The sequence below is a fragment of the Euphorbia lathyris genome, chromosome 5, assembly GCF_963576675.1.
Source record: "Euphorbia lathyris chromosome 5, ddEupLath1.1, whole genome shotgun sequence".
In the NCBI taxonomy this organism is placed as follows: domain Eukaryota; kingdom Viridiplantae; phylum Streptophyta; class Magnoliopsida; order Malpighiales; family Euphorbiaceae; genus Euphorbia; species Euphorbia lathyris.
The window spans coordinates 50,749,873-50,766,247 of NC_088914.1; positions in this window are offsets into that span (position 1 = coordinate 50,749,873).

Here is a 16,375-nt window from a genome sequence, read left to right on the forward strand (position 1 = left end):
TGGATCTAGCAAGGGAATCCCCTTTATAGCTCTCAGTAATAACAGAGAGTTTTTTCGAGAAGAACTCAGGTAAGTTAGGAATAAACACCTTTTTATCACCAAAAAGCTCCTCGTTCCTCCACTTCCAAATTTGGTGACAGATGATCGCAAAGAAGATGTCACCATGCTCCAAGTTAGTCAAAAGCTTCCCACAAACCCCATCAGAGAACCAGTCACGCGCAGCATGGGAAAGGAAGGAAGGAAGAATGTGGGGAGGGAGAATCTCCTTCCAAACCTCTTTACTCTTAGAGCAGTCCCTAAGAGCATGGCAAACAGTTTCCTCATGGCCTTTGCATCTACTGCAAGCTCACGAGTCCACCAAATGTCGTCTGTGCCTATCCGAATTCGTAAGCAACCTGTCCTTAACTCCCAACCACAGGAAGCTCCTAATACGGTAAGGGACTTTAAGGGCCCAAATAGCCTTCCAAGAAAAAGAGAGAGAGTCGGACCTGTTGAGGGTAAAAGCTTCAAAGGCTAATTTACACGAATAAACTCCATTTCTGGACAGAGCCCAGCAATGCCTATCCTTGTCATCCTCATGATTGCTAATCTTCACTCCCCTAATTCTAAGGAGAGTATCCAGACTAAGGAAGGTTTCAAATTTCGACCAAATCCAGTCCCCCTCAGAGTCAACCACATCAGCAATCCTCCAATTGTGGAAAGAAATAGGCGGGGGAGGCTACAAACTTCTAAAAGCGGTTTATCTCCAACCCAGATATCATTCCAGAAACTGATGGACTTGCCATTACCCACCTCAAGGCCAACCCCTGAGCAGAACTCGGCAAACACAGCACTAAGCCCTTTCCAGAGGAAGGAACAGTTGGCAACTCTCTCCTTAGGGCCTCCAAAATTTTTATCTCTTCGGTACTTACCACAAAGAAGACGAACCCAAAGAGAGGAGGGGCATTGCCACATTCTCCAGAGAAGCTTCATAAGCAAGACTTTGTTGTTATCTTTAGCTTGTCTGATACCAAGACCCCCAACGCTTTTAGGCTGGCAGACCTCCTTCCAAGGGACAAGATGAATCTTCTTCCCTCCTCCAGACTCTCCCTAAAGGAAACGCCGGTTGATTTTATCTAGCTCATTGAGAACAGGCTCAGGCAGCCTACAAGCTTGCATGATATGATTGGGAGTCGCACAGTTGACCGACTGGATTAAGGTGAGGCGGCCTGCCATGGACAGAGAATTAGCTTTCCAACTAGCGCACAATCCATTAGCTCTATCCAAAGTCTCTTTAAAAGAGGCTTTAGAAACTCTGTCGCTATGGAGCGGGACCCCAAGATACTTTCCCAAGGAAAGAGTAAGAGGAATACCAGAGACATCACTAAGTCTCTTGCATACACTTATATCCATGTTCTTGGAGCAAAGCATTCGAGACTTATGGACATTGATTCTCTGGCCAGAAGCGGCGCAGAAATAATTAAGAATCTCCATAACCACACCAATCTGCTCCTCATTCCCCTCCACAAATAACATAATATCATCAGCAAAGAACAGATGGGTGATAGGAGGGCAGAACTTGTTGATGGCCACAGGATGTAGAATCCCCTTGCTCATAGCCTATTGGATCAGGTGAGACAACCTTTCCATAGCAATTACAAAAAGGAAAGGGCTCATAGGATCACCTTGACGGATTCCCCTGGAGGGGGAGAACTCATCAGACATATCTCCATGCAATAATAAGTGTATGTATGTTTTATAGTTTATAATTTATTTATTTATTATTTAATTTATATTTAAAAAGATAAAGGTACATGCGAGTATACGTCAATTATATGGGACAAAAATGAAATTAGGATTGTGTATAGTAATAAAATGGACATGGCGATTATTTAAACTATAAAACAGTAAAGTTACGGTACATTACCTACCAATTATCATCCGTGCAAATTAATAAGTTTTATATATATTTTAAACGTAAATTTTTTAGTGGTTCTATTTATTTTTATATATTATCATCATTTAAGAGTATATGAAAATATAAAATTGTACTTAGTTACATATTAACTAAAAAACTTAATCATATAATTTTCAAATTTAATTAATATATTTCTTAATAAAATTCGTATAGTATATTTACACCAACATTTCTATAGTTGTTTTATGAGTTATATAGGAAAAAATTGATCTCTTAAATTTTTATTCTCATTCTCATTTTTATTATTATTATTTAATATAATATCTTTAAACAGATAAGTAACATGAATTTTGATAATTTTTTCCAATCGTATTTTATTTCATTTATCCATAAAGTTTATAAGAAATAAAAAGTTCATATTTACGATTATACATAGTTCTACTCTTAATTTTATAATGTTTGAAAAAATCATCATTTTTTTAGTGAAACAAGTTCTACACCGCTAATTAAAATTTATAGTTATATAAAAATAAATAAAGCAATGACTTAATATTTGAGAAATTAGGATTATACGATAAAAAAACCTCAATCCAATAAGATCTTTATAGTTGGAGAAAGGAACTAACTTGCAATTAAAGAAAAGTTTGAGCAACAAATTCAACCAATATATGGAGAAGAAAGAATCGATTGGCTTGGATGAGGCAATAAGTAGCCCAATTGGGCAAATCTTGCTTGGCAACAAAGTGTGGAGATGAAGTTGACTAACAAGGCTGGAGCGTGTAGATTGTTGGTCCCTTATAACGTAACGAATTAGTTCCAAGGGGGGGATAGGAACTATTTCAAATTTTAGTACGTTAAGGCTGACTTCTTTTTCTCTAAAAAAGGAATTACACAGCGCACTGAGTGAAATAAGACACTAGCTTAGTCAACTGGTGACTAAGTCAGCTTCTTTCTTTGAGTCAGGAGATAGCACTTGAGTCTATTCCTGAACTCAGATACTCAATGCACACAACTCAGCGTGACCTCTTTACTTGGTCAGTTTTGTTTAAGCAAGCAATATATATTAAAGGAGTTTAAGGTTAGAACGATGTTACTCAGCAGATCTATCCAGGTTCGGCCTTTATGCCTACGTCCTGTCCTCGGAACACGTTCTGAGCTTTCGAATTCTCTACTGGGCTCTTTAACGGTAGAGCATCAAACCTTTTACAACAAGAAGCTGAGTATAACAAGAGTACCTTCCTCTATACCTCTACTCACTCATATTCTATTGCTGAGTACTATAACCGAGTACTCAGCCTCTCCTTTCTAATTCTAGAAATGATAATAAGTTTGTCCTAAACAACAATTGTTAAGACACTTTAGATGATTGGATAATCACTCTAGACTTTTACACAGTAATATGGAAATTGGTGTAAGTATTTGCTTTGCTTTTTCACACAGATTCTTCAAGTAGAAATTTGGTCAGCGTAATGGCTTGGTGAAGATCTGCATCGAATGAAGCAACTGAAAGGCCTATTTATAGTGACACTTGAGGTATCGGTTATTTCAAATTTCGAAATAACCGTTGGAGGGAAACGGCTTGATGTCATTGTCACTCAGTACATACTCAGTGCCGTTGGCCAATCAGATTATTGTATCTTCTATCTTCGGTCAGTGCTGAGCAGCTTTTAGACAGACACTCAGAATGTTTCTCCTTTTATGGCAAAGTCTTCCAGATAGCTTTCTATGTCTTCTGAACTTTACCCAAAGTAGAAATACTTTGTCTTGAAGTTGCTCCTTGCTCAGCTGCTGTCTTGTACTCTTTGTCATCCAACTCAGCAGCTTCGTTCCGAAGTAGATAGAGAAGGTCTTCCAGATCCTTCTTCATGCTGAGCTGCGTTTTGTTCACAACGACAACATTTTTGAGCCTTTGGCTTTCCTTTAGGCCTTTAGCCTTTTAGTTTTTATGTCTTATAAACAATTTAACTCAACATTGGACAAACACATTAGTGTAATAAATCAAAGCATTTAAACTTAGTGTGTTTAGAATATTTTTAATCATATACTTAAATAATTTTGTCAAATCAAAATCATATGGAAAGGTGTTTCAACAAACTCCCCCATTTTGATGTTGGCAAAACTATTCAGTGAAGAACTCAGTTTTGAGCTCCCCCATGATAGTTGACCTTTTATAACTTAATAAACTCCCCCGTAAGGGGTGAGCTACAGACACAGTTTTACTCTAAACATTTTAAGGTTTAATCGAGTAAGTCCTGGGTCAGTTTTCAAATAAGGTCAGCTCATGAAACATATTCTACTAACTCAGTTTTAAGCGGAAGATTTTGCTATCAGAGAGCGCTGAGTATTTTGTTGTTCAATGAGTTTTATAAGACAATGTTTTAATCATACAAAACAGTGTTAACAGCATACAATCAGAAGTCATTAAGAATGATAAACACAGTTGATGTATGCAAAACATAATAGCTCAGCATCGCATAAGAATTTAATCAAGTTGAAAAATTTGATGCAAGTAAGTATTAATAAGTAGTCAGCATTATACATAACAGGGATGAAAAGACTTAGAAACTAGCTATCCAGACTAAGCTATTTTTTCTTATGTATCAGTTTTCCCTTTCCCTTAAGCTGACTACTTCCGGCAGCCTCATGCTGAGTTCTTCCTGTTTGTTCTTTCTCCCCCGTTTTGGCAGCATCGGGAGGAGGGGGAGGCCTGAAGGTGCTGTTTTGAGCGGCTTCAGATATTTGAGCTGAGAATTCCTTAAGCTTGAAAGTGCTTTCATTTATACCGTCAAAGATAGCAACACCATCGTCGAATACCTCTTGAGGCACACCAATTTCAGCAGCGCTGAGGATGCTCAGTGCGTAGGCTTGAGATTTACCCATCCAAGTGAGTGTAACAGTCAGCGCAACATAAGCTTGATGAAACATCTTGAGCAAAGTTGAGTCATAGAACTGACGCTGAATGTTGGAGTGACGCACATGGGTGAAGATTTGATGTGTATACTGGAGAATCTCATTTTTCTTCATCTGGTTAGTGTCCATCTCAGCCTTGTTTAAATTCAGAAGACGAACAGCTTCGCCGATCTATTCTACTGAGCATTGGGAGTAAGAGGAAAGCTGATGGTTTGTCTTCTCTTGCTCAGTTTGAAGCTTGGTGAATAACTGATGAACTTCGGCAGAAGTTGCATACCCAGAGTTCGCAGCTGACAAGGTTTGAAATTGTCCCTGTAGGGAGTTGATATGTTGAACCATAGTCAGCTGGAGTTCAGCCAGCTTTGTTATGGACGCCTGCTTTGGTTGTTGGGCTTGAGTATTGATCATTACACTCAGCAAGTCTTTTAGGCCTCGAACCTCATTGAGAAGGTGAGTGACTTGTGGATGCTGAGTGGATTCATTATCGGCAGACCCAGCAGCAGTGTTAGAAGTTTGATGAAGGTCTTGGATCAAGGCCTGAGCCGAGTCAATGTATCATTTGTAGTGCCAGTGGGGTCATTGACTGGTCTAGGTGTGTCATCCTGCACTTGTTCTTGAGGATGGAGAGGTGATTGAACAGCAGCATTGGATGCAGGTTCAGAGTCAGGCTGAAGCTGACTTTCTGTTGAATGTTGGATAGGTTCAGTGCTGACTGAAGCAGGAATTTCCTTAGCCGGCAGAGGGCTAGGTTCAGCATCTGTATTTAGAATTTTCTCGGTGTTGGTTGGGTTCACAGAAGCATCTAAGTCGGCTTGTTCCTGTGGAAGAGAAACAGAGGCTTGCTTTTCAGTGTGCTCTGGCAGAGTTGTGGAAGATTTCTTGAAAAATTTCAGCTTTATAGTCGATGGATCAGTGGTTGGTCTTTTCTGTGTTAAGTTATCCATGACGTCAAGCACAGTTGTTGGGTGTGCCTTGACAAGTCTTATTCTTTTTCCTTGAGTCCTTGGATGAGTGGGATCAGAGTGAATTGATTGAATTGAATGAGATGGAGAATTTACTCCTTGATCAGCATCCTGCTGTTCAGTTTGCTCAGCTTCTTCTGCAGTCAACTTAGTGTGAGTTGGCTCAACATCTTCTTCACTAGCTGTCTCCTCAGTGTCATCCTGACCACTCTCTTCTCCTTCTTCTTCTTGCTCATCATCCTGATCTTCCTCATCTAACTCTTCTTCCAACTGTTCAATGAACTGATCATCCAATTCAACTTCATCGTTTTGTTGCTCAGCGGCAACAACTTAACTCTGAGTATAGTGAGAGTCGTCGGGAACAAAGAACCCAGCAGGAATGGCATCGATTGGATTTAACTCTGAAGAGTTCTTCTGCTTCTTACTCAGAGGTTCTTTATCAACATTTTCCCTTTCATCTGCCTCAGGCTCATCTTGCCTAGATCTTTTCTCAGCTGACTTGGGCTCAGCTTGTGCAGTCGTTCCTTTGGACACAATCTTTATCTTCTTAGGAGTGGGAACAACTTCCTTAGAGGTGCCATGCATAGCTTTCCTCTTCCTGTTAGCAGGGGCCTTAGTTCTTTTGCCCTTTTTGATCACTGTCCCCTCAGTGTTTGGGTCAGCAGCACCTTTTGGGTCAGCATCACCTTTTGGGTCAGCAGCACCTTTTGCTTTCTTGATTGGCTGATCAAACTTTAGGGCGAACAGAGCAGCAGTAGTTATTTCTGATCCTCGGCCCTTAATTTCCCCCGTGAGGTCTACTCGGTGGTCAAGGAGGATTTTGGTAATGAGTGAGCCCAGCCTTAGAGTTCCAGTGCTCCTTTGAAAACCGGCTATCAAGAATACTGGCATATTGATGGGCTTGTAGGTCAGCATATGCCATATGAAGCATTGCTCGAAGTTTGTCGCTGAGTTGGTGCAATTTATCTTAGGGTAGATGTAATTGGTCAGCAGGTAGTGCGCCATCTTTTGGTGCTGCCCCATCGAAGTGCTAGAGATTTCACCAGCATGGCCAGTTGGTTTACAGAACGTAGTAGAGTACCCAGTAACGTCCTGATCTCCAGACTTTCTAAGAATGGCTCCTTCATTCTTAAGCTTCAGAAGGTTGGCTAAGTATTTGGGATTTATGAAGATGGTTTTGTCCTTCACCTTGGTGGCCAAATAGTCATGGTTATCATCAGCAACACGAAGGTTGTGGTAGAATTCCCTCACCAAATCAGGGTAGGTATTGTAGCTGATCGAAAACAGCTCGGTCCACCCATTCTTCGAAATCCACTCACAAAATGGTTGCTCTTTTTCCACAAACTCTTTCGAGAACCACCTTGAATAGTCCATCTTGTACTCCCTGACGTTTTCATAGACCTTGGTGTAGGTTCGTTGCTTAGGTTTCTTTCCTTTGGAGGAGGTACCTTGCTCAGTATGGGTTTTCTTGCTCGGTGTGGTAGCTTTGGTTTGATCATGCTGGGTAGGAGAGTTAGGGTTTCCAACAGATTGGTGACCGGCATCGGAGATGTTTACAGAATCATTCGTCATTTTTCGGAGAGAAGATATGAAGTATTTGAGAGAGAAAATATTTATGCCAGAGAATTCTGTGAGCGTAAAGAGATAAAAGTGGGGATTTGCCCATTATTTATAGAGGTGAGTGGTGGATCTTATCGAATCCATGTGTCAGTTTTTCCCTTGGGATATTCAACCGATAAGAATCTTGGCATTTATGACACATTCGGCGCATACGTCATCCTAGGTGGCTATACGCGTGCTTTTGCATTCAATGCAACGGATCAATTTACTCGGTGCGAGAATCCTAATCGTTCTATATTCTGAGTAGTCAGTTTTATACAAACGGATGGTTTAAATAATTGGTTGCTTAGTTTGAGATAACTACTCAGTGCGCATATTTGCTCAGTATGTGATATTCATTCAATTAGCATTAAACACTCAGCATACATCTATTCACTCAGCAAATAATAGCATAGATCATTCAGCATGTCAATTTACTCAGCATGAATCTATATTTAGAACTGGAATTTACTGAAGAGGATTAAACATACTAATAGCTTCTCTCAGTATGCTGAACTGCTCACGAGCCAGTGGCTTTGTGAAGATATCCACAAGCTGCTCATCCTTTGGGACATAGGTCAGCTTTATCTCACCTTTGAGTACATGGTCTCTAATGAAGTGATGTTTGATACTGACATGCTTCATCCTGCTGTGCTGAATTGGGTTCTTTGATAGATCAATTGCACTTTTGTTGTCACATTTGACCTCAATTGTCTTTGTTTGAACACCATAGTCTTCAAGCTGTTGCTTAATCCATAGGACTTGAGCAACATAGTGTCCAGCAGCAATGTACTCAGCCTCAGTGGTAGACAAGGCTACTGACGCCTGCTTCTTGCTGAACCAGGATACAAGACAGCTTCCTAGGAAGTGGCATCCTCTAGAGGTGCTTTTTCGTTCAAGCTTGTCTCGTCCATAGTCAGCGTTAGTGTATCCAACGAGTGTAAAATCATGAGTGTTGGGATACCATAAACCTGAGTTCAATGAGCTTTGCAAATATCTAAGGATTCTTTTTACAGCTATGTAATGAGATTCCTTAGGGTTAGATTGATATCTAGCACAGTAGCATACTGAGAACTGAATGTCCGGTCTACTCGCTGTTAAGTAAAGTAGAGGGCCTATCATACCTCGATACAATTTGCTGTCTATCGACTTACCATTCTCGTCAGCACAAAGGACAGTGTCAGTGCCCATAAGAGTAGATATTGGCTTGCAATTTTCAAGATCATATTTCTTCAATATCTCCTTGGCATATTTAGCTTGACTGATGAAGATGCCATTTTTCCCTTGTTTGATTTGAAGTCCAAGGAAGAAGTTGAGTTCTACCATCATTGACATTTCAAACTCAGTCTGCATTTGCTTGCTAAATTCCTTGCACATTGACTCATTAGTAGCACCGAAAATAATATCATCAACATATATTTGAGCCAGCAGGGTGTCTTTACCCTTTCTCTTAATGAATAAGGTTGTATCAGCTTTGCCTCTGACATAATTTCTAGTCAGCAGGAAACTGGTCAGCCTCTCATACCAAGCACGTGGTGCTTGCTTGAGGCCGTACAAAGCCTTTTTGAGTTTATAAACGTGGTTTGGGAATTTAGGATCCTCAAACCCTGGAGGCTGATTAACATAAACTTCCTCGTTTATAACTCCATTAAGGAATGCACTCTTAACATCCATTTGAAACAGTTTAAAGTTTATATAACTTGCATAAGCGCATAAAATTCTAATAGCCTCTAGCCTTGCCACTGGGGCAAAGGTCTCACCGTAGTCAATACCTTCTTGCTGACTGTAGCCCTGAGCTACAAGTCTTGCTTTGTTCCTGACTACATTTCCTTGTTCATCCAGCTTGTTGTGGAAGACCCATCTTGTTCCAATGGTCTTCTGACTCCTTGGATGTGGCACTAACTCCCATACACCGTTTCTTCTAAATTGATCAAGTTCCTCTTGCATTGCGCTCATCCAGAATTCATTGTGCTCAGCATCAGCGAAGTTCTTTGGTTCCTGAACTGAGACAAAGGCTACATTGCTGAGGTATCTCCTGAGTTGATTTCTTGTCATCAGGGTATTCTCAGCGGCATCAAGAATAGCACTCTCTGAGTGTCCTCTTGGTATCCTTATCTCCTTTGGTAGATTGATATCTTGTGCTGTCTGTGTTTCAACAATCTCTGCGGGTGTAGATTGGTCAGTGAAAATAATTTGAGGTTCACTTTTACCTTTGGTCAGCCCTTGAGGGAATGACTCAACGGGTGCATCTTGATCAGCGGGTACTGAGTGTGGATCATCCTCGGTCAGCGGCTGATATCTTCCTGCAGGGTTAGTTTCGTCGAACTCAACATGTACTGACTCTTCTAAAACTTGAGTTCGTTTATTGAAAACTCTATATCCTTTGCTGTTTGAGTCAAACTTAGCTAAGCTATCTTTGGTGTTCAAAATAAAACATTTACAGCCAAAAGCACGAAAGTATCCAATATTGGGCTTTCGTCCTTTCCAAAGTTCGTATGGAGTTTTCTTTAGTATAGGTCTAACAAGAGCCTATTAAGAATATAGCACGCTGTGTTGACAGCTTCTCCCCAAAAGTACTTTGGAAGCCTATGCTCACTCAGCATTGTCCTGGCTATTTCAACCAAGGTTCTGTTCTTCCTTTCTACAACCCCATTTTGTTGAGGCGTTCTAGGAGCAGAAAAATTATGGTCAATGCCGTTGGTTTCACAAAATTCAACAAACTGTTGGTTCTTGAATTCTCCACCATTATCACTTCGGATGTGAGCCAGCTTTAGGTCTTTATCATTTTCAAGTTTTCTAACCAAATTTGAAAATGTCTCAAAGGTCTCATCCTTGCTACTCAGCAAGATGATCCAAGTGTACCGAGAAAAGTCATCTAAATGACCAAGGAAAATCTTCTTCCACCCAGACTCAGCGGCTGGACTGGACCGAAGAGATCCAAGTGTAGTAACTCTAACGGACGCTTAGTTGAGACAATATTTTTGCTATGAAAAGATTGTTTGGTTTGTTTTCCAGCTTGGCAAGCGTGGCATAGTTGATCTTTTTCAAATTTAAGTTCTGGCAGTCCCTCAACCAATTGCTTTCTTGCTAATTTGGCCAGGAGGTCCATGCTTACATGACCAAGTCTCTTATGCCATAGCCAGGAATTTTCTTCCTTTGATACTAAGCATACAGTTTTTGAAAACTTTTTCTCTAAGTTCAGCATGAAGACATTATCAATGCGAGGGGCAGTTAAAATTAACTCATTAGTCTTACCCTCGAATATTTTACATCCAGTGTCATCAAATATAACTTTTCTCCAATTGTCACATAGCTGAGCTACGCTGAGTAAGTTATATTTGAGTCCGCTGACTAGGGAGACAGACTCAATAGTAGAATTACCTCCAATGGTTCCTGACCCTACTATCTTACCCTTTTTGTTGTCTCCAAAACTTACGCTTCCTCCTCGTTTACGCTCAAATGTGATGAACTGAGTTTCATCACCAGTCATATGCCTCGAGCATGCGCTGTCAATATACCACATTTTTTACTTCTCAGCACACCTCAGGCTTACCTGCAATGTAACTAGTTACTTTTAGGTACCCAATTCTTTTTGGGTCCTTGCTTGTTAGGTTCAACAGGTAAAACATCATATTTTATTTTATGGCGACATACTTGGACAGTATGGCCATTCTTTCCATAGAAGTCACAGCTGACTTTCCGTTTAGGATGTCTCACTGACTGGTCAGCACCCCAGTGCTGAGCGTGCCAGCACACCTTTGTGGTGTGTCTTTCTTCCCACAGAAGCCACACTGGACATTTCGCTGAGGATTCCATCTCTGCTGATCAGTACTTCGGTACTGAGTATTCAGAGGAATATTTCTTTTGTTTGGAACCTTTAGTTGGTTCTGAATAGATGTGACGTCCTTTCTCAGTTTCTTAGAATCTGATTGGACCTCAGAGACAAGCTTTTGCATAATTCCAATGTTACTATGCAAATCTGAGTTGTCCTGAAGAAGATATCGAAGGTCACTCAGTTTGACCTCCTCAACCTCGTCACATCGCCTGCTGAGTGCTCTAACCTTTTTATTACACTTTTTGACAAGTGTGTAGAGGTCACTCAGGGCATTAACCATTTCATTTCTAAGCAAGGGTAGTGATATTACCTCAGTTGAATGTTCCTCATCGTCAGATGCAATGGAAGGGTCAGCATGCTCAGAAACACATAGCTCAGCAAGTTCGTCAGCCATGAAACAAATCTTCGCTGACTCAGTGGCATCAGCTTCAGATGATGATGAATCATCACTATCACTCTAGGTTGCCACCATTGCCTTCTTTCCGTTCTTTCTTTCTTTCCTCAGCGAGGGACAGCTTGACTTGATATGCCCAGTTTGATGACATTCAAAGCAAGTTATGGGCTTTGAGCTGTCCTTCTTGTACTTGCTGTCGCTGGAGTCAGCTTTGCACTTATCAAACTTTTTATAAGGCTTCTTAGAATATTTGTCATTCTTTTTGAACAGCCATTTCATCTTCCTGGTAAACATAGCCATCTCTTCATCGTCTGTTGAGCTTCCATTAGTGGAGTCAGCTTTTATGACAAGAGACTTTTGCTTCTTGTCTTCAGACTTTTCCTTCACCTCGAAATTCTTCATCGAGATCTCATGGGTCAGCAGTGAGCCGATGAGTTCATCATACTTATAGGTGGTTAAGTCTTGAGCTTCCTCAACAGCGGTCTTCTTTGCTTGCCAGTTTTTAGGAAGACTCCTAAGAATCTTCTTGACTTGTTCTTCCTCAGTGAAGATCTTCCCAAGTCTCTTGAGCTCGTTGATGATGTTTGTAAACCTTGCATTCATGTTAGAGATTCCTTCATCATCGTTCATTTCGAACAGCTCGTATAGTCTCATCTGCTGGTTCACCTTGGACTCCTTCACTTTGTTGGTTCCTTCGTAGGTGACCTCCAGCTTCTTCCAGATCTCTTGCGCTGACTCACAACCTGAAATCTTGTTATATTCTGCAGCATCAAGCGCACAGTGAAGCATGTTTATAGCCAAAGCGTGATTTTGTAGCTTCTTGAGATCATCTTCTGTCCATTTGGCCTCAGCTTTGACAACTGTTTGGCCAGCCACAACTTCAATAGGAACAAATGGGCCTTGGACTATTGAAAGCCATGCACTCATATTTGTTGCCTGAATAAAGTTTTTCATCCTATTCTTCCAGAAGGTGTAGTTAGACCCGAAGAATAGGGGAGGCCGAGTAATGGACAACCCCTCAGGTAAGATCTGAGTTGTCTGGTTTCCTGGGAGAAACCGGGTGCTGTTTTCAGCCATAGTGGGGATCAGCTCAAGGTAGTTAAACCTTTCACAGTGAGCTTTTAAGCTCTGATACCACTTGTTGGTCCCTTATAATGAATTAGTTCCAAGGGGGGGATAGGAACTATTTCAAATTTTAGTACGTTAAGGCTGACTTCTTTTTCTCTAAAAAAGGAATTACACAGCGCGCTGAGTGAAATAAGACACTAGCTTAGTCAACTGATGACTAAGTCAGCTTCTTTCTTTGAGTCAGGAGATAGCACTTGAGTCTATTCCTGAACTCAGATACTCAATGCACACAACTCAGCGTGACCTCTTTACTTGGTCGGTTTTGTTTAAGCAAGCAATATATATTTAAGGAGTTTAAGGTTAGAACGATGTTACTCAGCATATCTATCCAGGTTTGGCCTCTATGCCTACGTCTTGTCCCCGGAACATTTTTCGAGCTTTCGAATTCTCTACTGAGCTCTTTAACGGTAGAGCATCAAACCTTTTACAACAAGAAGCTGAGTATAACAAGAGTACCTTCCTCTATACCTCTACTCACTCCTATTCTATTGCTGAGTACTATAACCGAGTACTCAGCCTCTCCTTTCTAATTCTAGAAATGATAATAAGTTTGTCCTAAACAACAATTGCTAAGACACTTTAGATGATTGGATAATCACTCTAGACTTTTACACAGTAATATGGAAATTGGTGTAAGTATTTGCTTTGCTTTTTCACACAGATTCTTCAAGTAGAAATTTGGTCAGCGTAATGGCTTGGTGAAGATCTGCATTGAATGAAGCAACTGAAAGGCCTATTTATAGTGACACTTGAGGTATCAGTTATTTCAAATTTCGAAATAACCTTTGGAGGGAAACGGCTTGATGTCGTTGTCACTCAGTACATACTCAGTGCCGTTGGCCAATCAGATTATTGTATCTTCTGTCTTCGGTCAGTGCTGAGCAGCTTTTAGACAGGCAGTCAGAATGTTTCTCCTTTTATGGCAAAGTCTTCCAGACAGCTTTCTGTGTCTTCTGAACTTTACCCAAAGTAGAAATACTTTGTCTTGAAGTTGTTCCTTGCTCAGTTGCTGTCTTATACTCTTTGTCATCCAACTCAGCAGCTTCATTCCGAAGTAGATAGAGAAGGTCTTCCAGATCCTTCTTCATGCTGAGCTGCGTTTTGTTCACAACGACAGCGTTTTTGTTTACGCGGGCCGAGTTGTCTTGAGCCTTTGGCTTTCCTTTGGGCCTTTAGCCTTTTAGTCTTTATGTCTTATAAACAATTTAACTCAACATTGAACAAACACATTAGTGTAATAAATCAAAGCATTTAAACTTAGTGTGTTTAGAATATTTTTAATCATATACTTAAATAATTTTGTCAAATCAAAATCATATGGAAAGGTGTTTCAACAAACTCCCCCATTTTGATGTTGGCAAAACTATTCAGTGAAGAACTCAGTTTTGAGCTCCCCCATGATAGTTGACCTTTTATAACTTAATAAACTCCCCCGTAAGGGTTGAGCTACAGACACAGTTTTACTCTAAACATTTTAAGGTATAATCGAGTAAGTCCTGGGTCAGTTTTCAAATAAGGTTAGCTCATGAAACATATTCTACTAACTCAGTTTTAAGCGGAAGATTTTGCTATCAGAGAGCGCTGAGTATTTTGTTGTTCAATGAGTTTTATAAGACAATGTTTTAATCATACAAAACAGTGTTAACAGCATACAATCAGAAGTCATTAAGAATGATAAACACAGTTGATGTATGCAAAACATAATAGCTCAGCATCGCATAAGAATTTAATCAAGTTGAAAAATTTGATGCAAGCAAGTATTAATAAGTAGTCAGCATTATACATAACAGGGATGAAAAGACTTAGAAACTAGCTATCCAAACTAAGCTATTTTTTCTTATGGATCAGTTTTCCCTTTCCCTTAAGCTGACTACTTCCGGCAGCCTCATGCTGAGTTCTTCCTGTTTGTTCTTTCTCCCCCGTTTTGGCAGCATCGGGAGGAGGAGGAGGCCTGAAGGTGCTGTTTTGAGCGGCTTCAGATATTTGAGCTGAGAATTCCTTAAGCTTGAAAGTGGTTTCATTTATGCCGTCAAAGATAGCAACACCATCATCGAATACCTCTTGAGGCACACCAATTTCAGCAGCGCTGAGGATGCTCAGTGCGTAGGCTTGAGATCTACCCAACCAAGTGAGTGTATCAGTCAGCGCAGCATAAGCTTGATGAAACATCTTGAGCAAAGTTGAGTCATAGAACTGACGCTGAATGTTGGAGTGACGCATATGGGTGAAGATTTGATGTGTATACTGGAGAATCTCATTTTGCTTCATCTGGTCAGTGTCCATCTCAGCCTTGTTTAAATTCAGAAGACGAACAGCTTCGCCGATCTGTTCTACTGAGCATTGGGAGTAAGAGGAAAGCTGATGGTTTGTCTTCTCTTGCTCATTTTGAAGCTTGGTGAATAACTGATGAACTATAAAGTGCGAGGATTAGTAGTTAATAATAATACAATACAAAAACATTACGAACGAATAAACTACAAAGTGCAAATGTGCAATGATAGCATAGGTTAAGAGGGATAATAATGTTTGAGTTGTAAATATGACATTACATAAATATGAGTAGTAATATTATCAGCATAGGAAAAGCAAATGATTCCAAGAAGTTTAAAGGAATGCCAAGATGTTATTTCGACGATGAAGAAGTGCTCCTGTATACAAACCAAAGTTGGAAAATATAGTTAATTTAGCAAGCTAAAATTTGCAATAACATTTTTTTATGATAAATGAACAATACTTACTCAGTGCGACGTTTCTTAGTTGTTCTTTCTCCAGATTTGTTTTCCATCACTGGGGGTGCACTTCGAAATCCAGAACTTGTTTAGCAGACGGTGTATTGATATGGCGACTAATAGGTGACATTAAATGAGTTGATTGCTTCGAATCAGGGCTTAGTATTTCTTTTTTGGGAGTGAGTAAGGTGTCTGTGAAAATATACACAACTTTAAATGTTCTGTTGGACGGATCATCAACTATGTTGCTTATTTAGACCTGAAAGACATGTTCAATCCCATAAATCTTTGTCATAGCAGGAGGAATTTCATGCCTTTCCTTGAAACTATTGGACAATGAGATAGCTGGTATCCCAATTAAATCTGCAACCATGTGTCCAAAAACCACAAAACTTGCAGAACCCGTGGCATCTTCAACAATCAATCAGACTCTACACCTGAAATTATGTAAATGGCTAGTGTGTTATAATCTTAAGCATAGACATAATAGTGAACAAAGGTATAACTGGAAAATAGTTAAGTATTGTACCATGGTTGGGGGAGCTCTTCAATGAATGCACAGTTCTTGCACCAAAGCTTGTCTTCAAAATTTTGGATGCTACTTTTACATCGTGGACATGCGTGGTACCACCAACCTTCGCTCAAATCAACTTCTTTAATTTTAGCCTTGCATATGAATTTTATCCCCTAAAAAATGGTTAAATAATTTCATTTGCAAGGAGCACAATATAGCATGTGTTGAAAGTCTTAAAATTCATGCCTTGTCTGTATGTATATCAACTTCCAACAATTCTGAAATTGTTCACCTGTTTGATTCCTTCTCAGCTTCAATGTTAACTATTTAGGAGGAGGCCGGAGTAGTCTTATGCAAGACATGATATGGTTTCCTAAGACTGGAACATACGATAAATAGTAAGAAAA